Consider the following 16,057-nt stretch of genomic DNA (forward strand, 5'->3'; position numbering starts at 1 on the left):
GGATCAGGTGCCACGTTCTGGCGCATACATGGGATCGGGTGTCACACACTAACTTGGATTGGGTACCACATACCGGTACACTAACTGTTTGGGTATGGGTTTCGTGAGAGGACCAATGACTTGTTATGCATACACTTATTGTTAAGAATATGGAATTGTGCATTGATCTTGAAATGATATTTATATTGTATATGTTCGGTGTATGCATGTTTATGATGTTGTAATTACTTGCTTATATTGCACTTAGTGGGATAGCCGTGTGATCCTACCAGTACATTGTGGTTGTGTATTGATACTGCACTTGTTGTTGAGTACAGGGCATCTTCAAGCAGCTACTAATAGATCTCGTTTAGAAGATCAGTGATCGTCATCGAATTCAAGGGTAAGTCAGTTCTTTTGGGATGCCTTGAGTTCTCCTTTTGTTTAGTCCATTTCTTCGGACTTAGACTAGTTCTTTAGATAATTCTCATGTTTAGTTTGAGTTGTATCCATTTCTTTAGACTATGGTTCTTTGTTAGAGTTTTGGTACATTGACGTTAAGGTTCTAGGGAATAATTTCCGCAATGTTTTGTTAGATCTTTTGGAGTTTATGGGAACTCTACTTGACTCTTTCATTTAAACTTGCTTTCGTATCTTTAAATGCCTTAGTTTTGATTAAGTTGTTTAGTTCTTTGGTTAGCTAATTAGTATTAATGGTTCTCCCACCGGAGGGTTAGTGTGGATGCTAATAACGATGGTCTGGGTCGTGACAAAGTTGGTATCAGAGCCCTAGGTTTGTTGATCTCATTGTACCAAAACGAGTCTAGTAGAGTCTTGCGGAACGGTACGAAGACGTCCGTACTTTTCTTCGAGAGACTATAGGACTTTAGGAAACACTCACTTCTTCTACTTCTTCGTGCTATTACTTGAATCCAATTGGGATCTGGGTCATACAAATTGGTATCTTTTCTCCTTCACTTTATGGTCCGAACTAGAGCAACAAAATTGGTAACACCATCGCTAGCAAGAGAGGATGTGTATAGACTACCGATAGTTAAATAGGTCACCATTCGGAACAAGTATCCGCTGCCTCGGATAGATGTTTTTTTTGACCAGTTGCAAGGTGCATTATTTTTCTCTAAGATTGATCTAAGGTCTGGTTATCATCAGTTACAGACTAGGCCTGAGGATATACCAAAAATGGCATTTAGGACCCGATTAACGTTTCAAGTACACTTCATCCAATTCGAAGTGTCAACAATCGCTAATCAGTATAAAACCCAACTAAATGAGTTGGGATCGAATCACACGGGGAGTGATACGTGTTTAAGATTCAATAGTAAAGTACAAATATGCTCAAATCAGTCATAGAAATAGAAGTTTTCGAAAAAGACATCATTCAAAGCAGGGCGTGACACGAATGACAAATAAGGGTTTTGGTTTGAAATTATCAACTACAAATAGCAGCAAATAATACGAAATAACAATAATGAGACGGGTTCTTGGGATGTGATTCGATGATAGGCTATTATAGACAAATGGGTAATTACAATTATTAGAAAATAGTTAGATATTAGTGAGTAAGCTAGACTATAGAGGATGTAAACTTTCTCTCAAACAATTTACCCCAAATCAAGTAGATTTCTTTCGAACATCGACAAGCAAGCAAAATAAGACCAACCTACACCTTAGTCCATTCACTCTCTCGAGCTGAATGTGTCGAAAAGGGTTTAAGATTCAGTCTCTCGAGCTGAACCATGACAACCCAATACCCACAGACCATCAATCAATAATCTTAGTTTTAAAACATCTCTCTCGAGCAAGCCAAAAACACAAGGGTAGAACTGCATTTGCAACTACAATTATTAAATTAAACTACAATTAATGATTGAACTCACTTCTAAACAACATTTAAACTAACAATTAGCATTACCCATAAACTACATCAGCCCATAATCACATAATCACACCCCAAGAATTGGGGTTTTAGCTAGACATCATAAAAAGATAAAAATCGTTACCAAATTGAGTTTCCATCAACTGGGTAAGATTGATTTCATCTTTACAAAGGTCCAAATCGAAGAATCTCAAAGACCCAATTCCAATTTCTCAAAAGTGAAAAACAACAATTCTTCAAAGCTAAGGAAAACTTGTCTCACAGTTCAAAACTCAGAAAAATATAAACACAAGCATTATTGAGAATGAATAATGATTCCCTGGTTATGTTTAAAAATGCATTTATAGTCACCAAAAATGTGTTGTGAAGAGCCACTCAGCGAAGTAAGTCGGGCTCGCCGATCCACTCGGCAATCCGCCCTTTGGTCAATTCCATCACCTTTCTGCCTTGGCCTTTAGCATCCTCCAGGTCTGTAACTTTAGGTGATCCAACACTGCATCGCGGAACCACTCGGTGATCCGCCGAGTGCTCCTTTCTCTCGCCAACTTGGTTCTTTCCTTCAGGGCTTGGCACACTGCTTTAGGCTGTCAAATGGCCACTCGGCAACTCGCCAAATGGACTTGGCGATCACCAGGCTCTCTTTTCTTCCTTCTTTCAGCTGGCTTTGTTCCTTTTTGCAACTTAGTTTCCTTGCTTTGTTCATTAATCCATAATCCTGAAAATCAAGGATTTTACATCAGTTATTGGCTACAAAATAAAGCATTTGAGGACACTAAACTTATACAAATAAAGCCCTAAATGAGTCCAAATCTCGAACTCATCAACACCACCAACTTAAACTTTTTCTTGTCCTCAAGTAAAACTCAAGTTCAGCAGTTCAAAAAGGGTGTCTCAAACAGTGCTACAAAAGCTCAATTATGAATGCACACAACAAGACTCAACTTACTCATGCAAGGATCAATTGTGTACTAAAATATTCAAGTTGTGACTCACCGTTATCAAATATTCTCAAGTTCACAATACTTGCTTCAAATGCAAGTTCAAGCTGAACAAAGGTACTCAAATGCCCTCACACAAAGATGATTCCATATTCACACACAATTATTCAACAATTTATAGCTTTGGAATCACAAACAACTCTCACACTCTAAAAGATGAACACATGCATGACTTCACCCATAGGTTTGCCCTTATTGTCCAGCCAATATTTGCTTCAGCTCACTCAAGATAAAAAAAAAAGGTCTTTTTAAGGCTTGTAACGGGGCTGAGTGTAAAGGTATGGTCATTTAGGCTCAATGGCTGCTATCCTCATGAAATGTGGTATGAACAACTTTCCTTCCTTTTCTTCAGCATTTTCATTCATGCTCAAAATTCACCCCATTATTCACTTATCATGGACTATCGGACACCCCATTTCTATTGCAACTTTCACTACTTTATTTCACAACTTTTTCATTCTTCTTCTTTTTCTTTCTTCTTTTCATTTTTTTTTTTGTATAGAGAGGTTTCATCTTTTTCAAGTCTATGGATCAAGGGGGACTTCTTCACACTTTTTGATTTTCCTTCTCTTTTCACCACACCCCCAACTTAGGCTTTCGACCTAAGTTGGCTATTCAAACACACCACACTTCATGAGGATTATGGGTGAATGGATAAAGAGAGGTCTCATTTTCTCAAGCTTCTTCCAAGAAAAGGGCAAGGCACAAAAGGGGTTCAAGCAAGGTTCACACACTCACAAGGTAGGCCACAAAAAAGGTATAATGTCAAGTTGTTTCACTCTTCAATTTTTTTTAAAGATCATTTCAAGAGCTTACATCACTTAGTCAACCGGACTAACGGGGTAAGTTCTAGGTGCCATCACACAAGGTTCACGATAAGCTCATCACACAAGGCATTGGCACCAATATCCAACAAGACTCCACACTTTAGCTAGTGTGCAATGTTCATCACAAGAGACTCATTCGATAAGCGGCTAGTCACAACGAGATGCAAAAAGTTCACATATTATCTATGCAACTTCATTTGGCCTCATCGTAGCCGCACATTCATTTTTGTTCGATTAAGAGAACTATTCAAGTCATCGGTATTAATCATGATTGACACTCAAATTTACACAAAAACAGCCACAATTAAACACAATCAAGAAGTGGCAAATTTTTCAGAAGGGTCAAAAACTATTTGCATTTAAAACAAGGAGCTGCAAGCTGAAACATCCACAACACAGTGTCAAAACAAAATTTAAACACAAAAGCCCAATATATACAAAAATAATAATCACAAGAGGTAGGTATGGAAATGCCTCACCCCACCACAAATAAAAAGAAATTTGTCCTCAAATGCAACAAAAATATCCAAAAGTGAATAAAAATGATAGAGAGGGAGGTAAAGAAAAGTCATGTCTACACAGTCTCTCCATCTGTTGAGGCATCAATGCTCGGTGTCACATCAGCACTGTTAACACCACTAGGGTCAGCCATGGGTGTGTCTGTCAAATATATCTGCACAACTGAATCTACCATGGCCTCTTCAATCTCTGTAAGGCCCTCATAAGAAGGCTCTTCATCAATACCAAAATGCTTTTCATCGGTCTCAGCCTCAGACTTTACAGCATCTACCTCCCCAACTCGAACCTCATCTTCGGTGGTAGCCGAAGGGACATCTGTATCAGCATACATATCATGGATCTACACAGTCTTGAATATCATAGACATATTTGTAGACTTCAGCTGGTCCACATCCTTCCTCAGCTCAGCAATCGTCGCCTTTAGGGCCGTCACCTCATCAGTGGCACCTTGGTCTCGCTCACACACCGATATCCAAGTCGTAAGGACATTAATAGTCACCTCAGGGGTGTCACAGCATCCACAAGGGCCCTCTCGCTCATGCCAGGAATGGTGGCCTCAAGCCTGAAGGTGCAACTATTAACAGAATGGGCTAGCTGCCCTATCCATAGTAATGTGGCCTGGGTAAGCGAGGGTTGGGCAGTAACAGCAGTACCAGATCTAGGAGGCAAGGGAGCAGTGGAGGAATTGGGAGTAACAGAAGGGACAACACTAGATGAACCTGAAGGCCCAGGGGCCAGAGTAGGCAATACTGCCTCTGCAGTAATGTCTGAGTATCAACAACTGGGGAAAAGTCCACCAGGGTTGCCTTCTTCTTCTTAGCCTCGTCTTTCAAGTACTACACTTCAATCCTCCGAATGTCGGTACAGGAGGTAGGAATCACTTCCACATCCTTATTCTCATCTCGAGGCACCCGAGCTCATCTGCACAATTTAGTGATCAATATTGGAAAGGGGAGAGAAGTTTGTCGCTGCTTAGCCCTCATGGCCATCTCCTGCTCAATGATCATACCCAAATTTATGTGCTTTCATGCAATGATCGATCCAAGACAAGCCGCCTTCGTGTGTCGGAGGATGGACTCACATGATAGTGCTGTTGATAAAGCCAAACCAGTACCACACTGCTACATTAAGGTCCTTCTTTTCTATCAGAGCTCTAGCCTCCAACCACCTAGGAGTACCATCAGATATGAGAGGATCCAACCAACTTTTCATATTCTCCAAGGACTTAGTCTTGATCCTGTATTGGTAGTCGTCTGCAATGTTGTCGGTGCATTCCAAGACAACATTTCTGTTAGTACTGTCATATATCACCTTCTTTCCCCTAATAATTATGTAGTCAACCGGCTTGAATTTAGCGGGCAACTTCTTCTTTTGTGGCACTTGCGTTCCGTAGGAGGTGTAGAATTCCCGGACCCAGTTTGAAATGTAAGGGCCACGTCGTATAGTGAAGATCTGAAACTTGTGAGACCTAAAGCAACTCATAATCTCCAGGTGTCTGTCTATTACCCTGTCAATAGATAGCCTCTTCTCCTCTAAAATGGTCCTCAATCCCTCGGTCTTCAGTCTGTTTATAGACCGGGGAGGAGGACCCTATGCAGGTGGTGCAAGAACCACAACATCTGCTGGAGCAGAAGGAGTAGTGGTGGCCTGGGGAGTCCTGATCCTAGACGAATCATTCAACCTCTTGGATCGCAGCTCCACTCTCTAGGCTGATAGTAGCTCATCTTCAGGCTTAGAAATTGCAGCCTGATTGTCCTGGTGCTCACCCTCACTCTTAGAAGTGGTGAGGTGAGTGGCATAGATTCTGTCACTGTCGGAGCTGACCTCCGATGATGCAGGAGTCGGTGCCTTGCCTTTCCCATGTCTCTTCCCACCTGTGATAGAAAGTTTGGTAGCCTTTGCCTTGGATGCATTGTCATCCTCAATAATTTTGATTCCCTTGGCTCTCTTGCAGGGAGGCATGTCTCTACCTGCCACTTTTGTTCTATCCATAGCTACAAAAACATCGCGGAAAGTTAGAAACATCTCAAGAAAAATCACAGAAATCACATTGCAGATAGACTCGCCGAACAGATCGATGAGTCACTGAATCACTTAGGCGAGCTAGATCGGGCTCGCCAAAAGGATTGGCTCAAAAAATTTCAGAAAAATGCCATGTCGGCGATGGGAGGGGCCTTTCGGTGAATCGCCGACAACATTCGGCAAGCAATGACTAGCCCGCCGAAAGTTATAGTACATTTTCGGGGTTAGGGGCGCAGAAAGGGTGATCAAAGAAGACCTTCGACGATTCACAGAGTGCACTCGGCGAACTCACGCTTCTCGCCGAAAGTTACAAAACCAAAAACATCAAAAACTATGAAATTAAAGGCGATCAAGGGGGGTTCAGCGAACTGTTGAGTGGTTTGGCGAGCTCGACCCAGCTCGCCAAACTTCCCAACGTGCCGACTTCCAAAATAAACCTCGAAGCCCCCGAAAACAAAATCAAACCATGCACTCATTCAATTAAGCTTAGACGCATAAGACCCATGCCACCGGGGTACTCAGATTTTTCCCGTTTTGGCCAAATTTGGCCATTTGATGACTTACGCCTTTAAGAATGACGTCAAATGTTCCATCATCGGGCAAAGTATGTCATTTAACACAATTATGTGTTACTCAGACTTCACCCGCTAGACCCAACAACATTTAAGCATAACCCAAAAATTCATATCAATATTAAAGCACAAAATTTCGGGAAATCAACAACTTAGGCAATTAAGGCAAGATATCGAATTTACAAAAGGTAGGCAAGCACACAAATAGGAATTCAGAGAGGCCCAGCACACATCACTAAGATCAAAACATTTGCAAATGAGTAAAACCGCTTGATGAGTCCACGATTTGGACTCATGTAAGGCTTTATTTTAATAAATTTAGTGTCCTCAAATGCATGTTTTGTGCCAATGAATGATGTAAATCCTTGAATTTAAGGTATTTGGATTTAGGAACGATGCATGGACACTATTGAGGAAGAAAGGAACAAAGCAAGCTAAAGGAATGAAGAAATGAAGACCTGATGATCACCGATGTCATTCGGCGAATCACCAAATTGCCAAGTTACCACCTAAAATTACAGAATGCTGGAGCTAAAATGGGGGTGAATTCAGCGAGCAACAATTCCATTCGGCATGTAGCCGATCTATTCGGCGAAGGACAATCAGGTCACCAAAAGTGTTGAAGAAGATTCAAGCAACTGCTGATGGGAGAGATAGAAGGAGAAAGGGCACATCGCGGAGTTATTCGGCGATCCCCACCTGGATCGCCTAAAGTTACAGTAGCCAGACCAAGAAAAAAATGAAGGCGAGATAAAGAACAATCAAAGAGTCGCCGATCTGTTGGAGACACCCGACTTACCTCGTCGAGTAATCTTAAACAATGACACATCAGACTTGTTTGAAATTAGTTCTAGCTAGAGAGAGAAAATTCATTCATAAACGTGAGGAAGAAATTACTTAGAGAGAAAACAGTACCAAAGGCTTTTCCTAGTGATTTTAGCAAGATTTTCTTAGAGATTTTGTAATAGAGAAGATTTTTAGTTGATTTCCTCATATAATTCTTATTTATTACTCAACTATGGGAGTGAGGATGGATGTTGATTTTTCTATTTTCGATATGAGTGGGTAAAACCCTTCTCTTGGGGTTTTTACTATGAAGCCAATTGTTGAGTTTTGCTAAGTGGGTATTGTTGAATTGCAAATAATATGGTTAATTTGAAGTAGGTCTGAGTTGCTGCTATGTTTTTAAGTTGTTTTGCATATTTAGTGTAACAAGTTTAGTGTTGTGAACTTTCGAGAGAGAGAGAGGCACAGAACCAAGGTAGCAAACTTAGCATCCTTAGTAGTGGGTTACCGGGATTTCAGCTCGAGAGAGTGAAATACAGAATCTATCCTTTGTATCTTGCTCGAGCGGGTGGATTTGATGAGGACAAAGAGGTGGGCATCTTTCGATTTGTGTTGAAGTTCAAGAGAATTCAGCATAGGAAAGGTAACTGTTAGAAAGAAAGTTATCTTATATTGTGTTGATTCGTGAAATTGGAGTGAAATTTGACAATTGAAACTCAAACCAGAAAGGCATAACAAGTGTTTCTTTGAAGAGATTGTTGTTGCAACTTCACCTTCGAATTTAAAGGAAAAACTACTCCCTTGGGACTTGACTCCAACTCACTTAGTTGGGTTATATTACTATTGAATGATCGTTGACACTTAGTATTGGATGAAGTGTCTTAATACGTTAATCAAAATGGCACCGCTGCCGGGGAGTAGCGTTACTTAGAATTCTTTGATTGAAGATTTGATACTCTCAAATTTGTTGGCTGTAGTTGAATTAACTTTGGCTGCTTTGCGTAAGAGTTGGTTGGACTACGTAGAAAGGAACATGAGTGACGAAGAGATGAATGATAGCCAAGCAGGTCATCGAGATGGTATAGACGATATCAATAGAGTCTACAACCCAGCTCAATCAGGTGGAATGGGTGCAATTTGCATCCCTCAAGAATGCGATGTTTGAAGTCACTAGAACCACTCTTCACTTACTCCAAATGAGGGGACTATATGGAGGGCTAGATCACGAAGACCCGCATAAGCACGTGAGAAATTTTATAGAGGTTTGCAACCCTTTTTCATTCAAAAATGTGTCACAAGAATCAATCCGGATGCAGTTATTCCCACTGTCCTTAACGGGAGAAGCTAATAAGTGGTTAGCCGAGTTACCAAACAATTCCATCACATCATGGGAGGAGCTGATTATAGCATTTAACACAAGGTTCTTTCCTCTATCAAGGATGATGAAACTTAGAGAAGAAATTCAAGGTTTTAAGCGACGGGAGGGAGAACCCATCCATGAAACGTGGGTGAGGTTTAAGAAACTCCTACTTAAATGCCCAACTCATGGGTTACCAAACGATTTGTTACTTCAATTTTTTTACCAAAGTCTTGATTCGGTTAATAAATGAGTGGCTGATCAATTGGTATGAGGTGGAATAATGTTACAATCATTTGAGGTAGCTTCGTTTCTTCTTGATGACATCACTAGAATAAACCAAGCGTGGTACACCCAAGAGGATCAAGTCTCTCCATTTTGTTTTAGACTAACGCAAGAACAACTTGATAAAGAGAGAGAGAAAGTGATGAAAACATATGTTGAACCAAATGGAAGTTCTACAAGAGCACATGAAAGGGACTTGTGGAGTGTTTAGAGCTCCAAGAGATATGAGGAGGGTTTCCACCCATGTCATCTTTAGCGAGGCGGAAATCAAGGTTGGAACTATCACAAGAGAGAAGAACAAAAGAGATCCTATCAAGATTGGGCTGAGCAAAATGATTATTGGAGAAGGGAAGATGATCATGATGATAACCATACTCACTCGAGTGAAAGCCCAAAATCAAATGGGAGTGCAAGTAGTCCCCGGGTGAATGACTTGTTGTCACGCATACTTGATAAAGTTGAAGGTTCGGATGATTTGTTGAAAGGAATGAAAGATGACTTTTCATCATTTAACAGTAAAGTGAACTTTCATGCCGATGCCATCAAGATACTTGAAGGACAATTGAGTTTATTATCAGCTCAATTGAAATCACAGATGACGATAGAAGACGATGCTAGAAGGCTGGATGTAGTTACTCGTAGCGGAAAAGTGGTAATAGGTAATGTGATGGGAAATGAAAATGCTCAAAAGCATGAAGAAGATAAAGGCATGAAGGAACAAGAGTTACTTAGCCATAAAAGCATTGCCAAAGAACAAAAAAAAGAAGTGGAACAACACGTTCAAATTCCAAAAGTCATGCAACCTCTGCCCAAAATACCTCCCCCATTTCCCGAACGTGTGAAGAAGAAGAATGAAGAATATGCCAAGTTCATGAAAGAGTTAGTCACAAAGAAAATGAGTTTGGATTTTGAGATAATTGAAGTTTCCCATAATTGTAGTGCAATTATGACAAAGGAGTTGATCAAAAAGAGAGAGGATCCCCAGGAATTCACAATCCCTTGCACCATTGGCATGCTCCAATTCGCTAAAGCTTTATCCGATTTAGGGGCAAGCATCAACTTGATGCCCTATGTGATATACAAACAACTTGGGTTGGGTGAACCAAAATCAACCACAATGAGACTCTTAATGGTTGACCGTTCAATCAAACACAATGAGACTCTTACGATATCTTGGTGAAGGTTGATTGGTTCATTTTCCCGACCGATTTTGTCATTCTTGATTGTGAAATAGATGCTGAAATTCCCATTATTTTAGGAAGACCATTCTTAGCAACCGAAAGAGCATTGGTGGATGTTGAAAGCGTAGAGTTGAAGTTTCAGGTGAACTAAGATGAAGTAACCTTCAATGTTTGTAAGTAAATGAAACACCCAAGTGATATTCATGTGGTGTCTACCGTTGATGTTATCAATGAGGTGGTGTCTAGCGTGAGCCATTTGATGTACATGAGCGAACCTCTTGAAGTCGTGCTTGCTAACTATGATGAATTTGAAATTCAAGGTTATGAAGAGGTAGTAGCTGCTCTTTCAGGCTTGGGAGGGTATTCAAAGACTCCATTGAAATTGGACATTGATTTGAAAAATAGAAAGAGTCTTCTCGCAAATCCATCAACAGAAGAACCACCACATCTGGAATTAAAAGTACTGATCTCCAGTAAGTTTTCTTGGGGGAAAATAACACTCTACCGGTGATTATTGCAGCTGACTTTCTTGAATGGTAGGTGAAATTTATTCTTGATGTGTTACGAAGGCATATCAAAGCTATAGGTTGGACCATAGTTGATATAGTGGGCATTCCTCCCGGTATATGTACTCACAAAATTCAGCTTGATAGTGAGTGTAAACCGAGTGTTGAACATCAATGGAGATTGAACCCACCAATGCAAGAAGTAGTGAAAAAGAAGATAGTAAAGTGGTTAGATGCAGGTGTGATCTACCCTATTGCTGATAGCAAATGGGTGAGCCCGATGCAATTAGTGCAAAAAAAAGGGGTATCACAATGGTCCCAAATGAGAAGGGGCAACTTGTGTCTATGAGGCCGGTGACCAGATGGAGGGTATGCATGGATTACCGGAAGTTGAACTCATGGACTGAAAAAGATCACTTCCCCATGCCCTTCATGGATCAAATGCTTGACCGACTCTCGGAAAGAGGTTGGTATTGCTTTTTGGATGGATATTCCGGTTACAACCAAATCTTCATTGCGCCGGAAGACCAAGAGAAAACTACCTTCACATGCCCCTATTGGACTTTCCTTTAAAAGGATGCCATTCAGATTATGCAATACCCCGACAACCTTCCAACGTTGCATGCTATCGATTTTTGCCGACATGGTAGAAGATTCAATGGAGGTATTATGGATGAGTTCTTAGTTGTGGGTGATACTTTTGAGACGTGCTTAGAACACTTAGGACAAGTTCTCCAAAGATGTGTGGAGATGAACTTGGTCCTCAACTGGGAAAAGTGTCACTTCATGGTTAAAAAGGAATAGTACTTGATAAAGCGAAGATTGAAGTGATTGAGAAATTACCACCACCAATTTCGGTAAAGGGGGTTCGTAGTTTCTTAGGATATGTCAGTTTCTATCGGAGGTTCATCAAAGACTTCTCAAAGATTGCACATCCTTTATGCAAACTCTTAGAGAAAGAGGTGAAATTCCAATTTGATGATGCTTGTATGGTGGCTTTCCAGTGCTTTAAGAAAAAAATAGTACCTACCCCGGTCATTATTAGTCTTGATTAGTTAGAATCTTTCGAAGTAATGTCTGATGCAAGTGGAACGGCATTGGGTGTTGTACTGGGGCAGAAACGCAACAAACTTTTTCACCTAATTTATTACGCAAGCAAGACTCTAAACAGTGCTCAACGTAACTATACCGTTACTGAACAAGAGTTGCTTGCGGTAGTCTATGCATTTGAGAAATTCTGGGCATACTTGTTAGGCACTAAAGTAATTGTTCACACTGATCATGCCGTACTCCATTACCTAATGGCAAAGAAGGATGCAAAACTGAGGTTGATAAGGTGGGTGCTACTATTGCAAGAGTTTGACTTTGAGGTTAAAGATAGAAGAGGTTGCGAAAATTAGGTGGCTGATCACTTATCAAGGTTAGAGGGCAAGTAGAATGACGAGCCTGAGGTTGACATAGACGATTCCTTCCCCGATGAACAAGTGTTTGCAATAACTCTCAAACAAACTCCATGGTATGCAAATTTCTCCAATTACATAGTGTGCGGATGAATGCCGGATGAGCTGAACTTTAACCAACAAAAGAGGTTCATGTTCGACATTAAAAAGTACTTTTGGGATGAACCATACTTGTTTCGAGAGTGTGCAGATCATATCATTAGACGGTGTGTTCCGGAAGAAGAGGCGGTAGAAATTCTCCGTGCTTGTCATGCTTCACCGGTTAGGGGCCATCATAGCAGTGTGCGTACAGCCGTTAAAGTTCTCTAAAGTGGATATTACTGGCCATCCCTCTACAAGGATGCACATGAATTTGTAAAGAAATGTGCTCAATGTCAGAAGCAAGGTAGAGTGTCTAAAAGACACGAGTTACCCCTTACTCCCATTTTAGAAGTTGAGGTATTTGATGTTTGGGGAATCGATTTCATGGGCCCATTTGTGAGTTTCTTTGGTAATAAGCATATCTTTGTGGCAGTAGATTATGTTTCTAAATGGGTTAAAGCTGTTGCACTTCCAAAATTTGAAGGGAAAAGTGTGGTTCAATTTCTGAAACGCTACAACTTTGCTAGATTCGGTACTCCTCGAGCTATTATTAGTGATGGTGGATCCCACTTTTGTAATAAATGGTTCTCAGCTGCATTGAGTAAGTATGGGGTGAAACACAAGGTATCGACTCTATATCATCCCCAAACAAGCGGTCAGGTTGAAGTGTGAAACCGAGAGATCAAGAGCATCTTGGCTAAGACACTGAATGCTAATAGTATTGATTGGTCTCAAAAGTTTGATGACGCACTATGGGCGTATCGCACCACATACAAAACTCGAATCGGTATCTCTCCGTATCAGTTAGTTTTTGGGAAGTCTTGCCATCTACCAGTCAAGTTAGAACACAAAGCAACGTGGGCATTGAAAGCTCTGAATTTGGACTGGACAAAAACCTCAAAAAAAGAGTAGAGCAGTTAAACGAGTTGGACGAATTCAAGTTTAAAGCTTACGAAAGTTCAGCTCTCTCAGAGATTGGGTGTTACTATACAACTTCCGACTTAAACTCTTCCCGGAAAACTCTGGTCTAAATGGTCAGGACCATTTAGAGTGACAAGAGTATTCACCAATGGTGCCATAGAAGTTGAGGGTCAAGAAGGACCTGCATTTAAGATGAATGGGCAACGCTTAAAGTTATACTTTGGAGAGTACCAGGAGATTTCTTTGATTGAGGTGGTGTATCTGAAAGATGCCTGAGAGCATTTCCACGTCATTTTGCGACGTTAAATAAGGCGCTTCTTGGGAGGCAACCCAAGTGTTAGGGTTTTTAAATAATGTGTGTGTTGATTTTGCAGGGGCTGGATCATTAGTGAGACAAAAGTGCTATTGGCGAGTCACCGATGTGCTTTGGCGAGTCACCGATGTGCTTAGTCGACCCGACTTTCCTCGCCCTTTTGCCTTCGACGTTGATTACGTTTCTCAAGAAATGTTCGGTAATAATCTGAGTCCATTCTACGAGTCGCTGAACTGTTCGGTGACCTCTTATATTTTCGCCGATCTGCCCTTCTCTGGGACTGCAGTCCACTGGAACTAAGGGTGATCTAAAGAACATTAGGCATATTGCCAAAGCATTCGGCGACTGGTTTACCCTCTCGCCAACTGGGAGTTTAGTGAAAATTCGTCGTTACCCTGCTCTACTTTTTTACACACTAAAATGTTTTCATTTCTTGTTAGTCTTTCTTTATTATTCTTATGTTGTTTTATTTGCGGTAATGCCCATTCTCTACCCACTTTGAGGACAATGTTGAATGCTTTTGGTTGGGGGTGGAAATTGGTCAGTGTTCTCAACGAACCTCCTCCTCTTTATGCCACCTCTCATATTTGTGAATGTGGTTGTTCTCTTGCAAATTTGAATATCGGTTTTGATCAATACCGATGACTCGAATAGTGCTCATAATCTAACAAAAATGAATATGCGGCTACGATGTGGCCAAATGAAGTTACATAGACAATATGTGAACTCTCTGCATCTCGTTGTGACTAGCCAAGTATCGAATTGAGTCTCTTATGATGAACATTGCACACTAGTGAAAGTGTGGAGTATTGTTTTGACATTGGTGTCTATGCCTTGTGTGATGAGCTTACCGTGAACCATGTGTGATGACACCTAGAATTTGCCCCGTTGGTCTGGTTGACTAAGTAAGGCAATCTCTTAGTCCGTGTGAAACAATTTGATATTATACCTCTTTTGTGGCCTACCTTGTGAGTGTGTGAACCCCTTTTGAACACCCTTTGAGCCTTAACCTTTTCTTAGAAGAAACTTGATAACATTGTGACCTTTCTTAATTCATTACCCATAATCCTCTTGATTTGTGGTTTGTTTGAATAGCCAACTTAGGCCAAAGTCCTAAGTTAGGGGTGTAGTGAAAAGAAAAGGTAAATCAAGAAGTGAAAGAAAGTCCCCTTTAACCCATGGTTTTGATAAAAATGGAACCCCTCCATACAAAAAGAAAGAGAGAAAAAGAAGAAAAGAATGCAAAAGTTGTGGAATAAAGTTGTGAATATACAAAGAAAATGGGGTTTCCAACAGTCCATGGAAAGTGATTAATGGATGACTTGTGAGCACGAATGAAAATGGTGAAGAAAAGGAAATGAAGTGTTGTTCACACCACATTTCATGAGGATTATAGCTATTGAGCCTAAATGACCATACCTTTGCACTCAGCCCTATTACGAGCCTTGAAAAGACCTTTTTGATCTTGAGTGAGGTGAAGCAAGTGTTGATTGGAAAATACGAGCAAATCTATGGGTGAAATCATGCATTGTGTTCATCTTTGTGAGTGTGAGCGTTGCATTTGGTTCCAGAGCTTTAAATTATGAACCATTGTGTGTGAATATGGAATTATTCTTTGTGTGAGGGCATTTCAGTATCTTTGTTGAGCTTGAACTTGCATTTGAAGCAAGTATTGCGAACTTAAGAATCTTAGATAGTGGTAAGTCACAACTTGAATCTTTGAGTAGACAATTGATCCTTACATGAGTAAGTTGAGTCTTTTTGTGTGCATTCATAATTGAATCTTGTGTAGCACTATTTGAGACATCCCTTTTTGAACCGCTGAACTTGAGTTTTACTTGAGGACAAGCAAAAGATTAAGTTGGGGGTGTTGATGAGTCCACGATTTGGACTCATTTAGGGATTTATTTTAATAGATTTAGTATCCTCAAATGCATGTTTTGTGCCAATGAATGATGAAAATCCTTGAATTTTAGGTATTTGGATTTAGGAAAGATGCATGGACACTATAGAGCAAGAAAGGAACAAAGCAAGCTAAAGGAATGAAGAAATGAAGACTTGATGATTGCCGATGTCATTCGGCGAATCGCCAAGATACCACCTAAAATTACAAAATGCTAGAGCTAAAATGGGGGTGAATTCGACGAGCAGCAATTCCATTCGGCGAAGGACAATCAGGTCGCCAAAAGTGCTGAAGAAGATTCAAGCAAGTGCTGATGGGAGAGATAGAAGTAAAAAGAGCGCATCGCGGAGTTATTCGGCGATCCCGACCTGGATTGCCTAAAGTTACAGTAGCCAGACCAAGAAAAAAATGAAGGTGAGATGAAGAACAATCGGCGAGTCCCCGATCTGT

This window comes from Solanum tuberosum, unplaced genomic scaffold (genome assembly GCF_000226075.1).
Source record: "Solanum tuberosum cultivar DM 1-3 516 R44 unplaced genomic scaffold, SolTub_3.0 scf00483, whole genome shotgun sequence".
Classification (NCBI taxonomy): domain Eukaryota; kingdom Viridiplantae; phylum Streptophyta; class Magnoliopsida; order Solanales; family Solanaceae; genus Solanum; species Solanum tuberosum.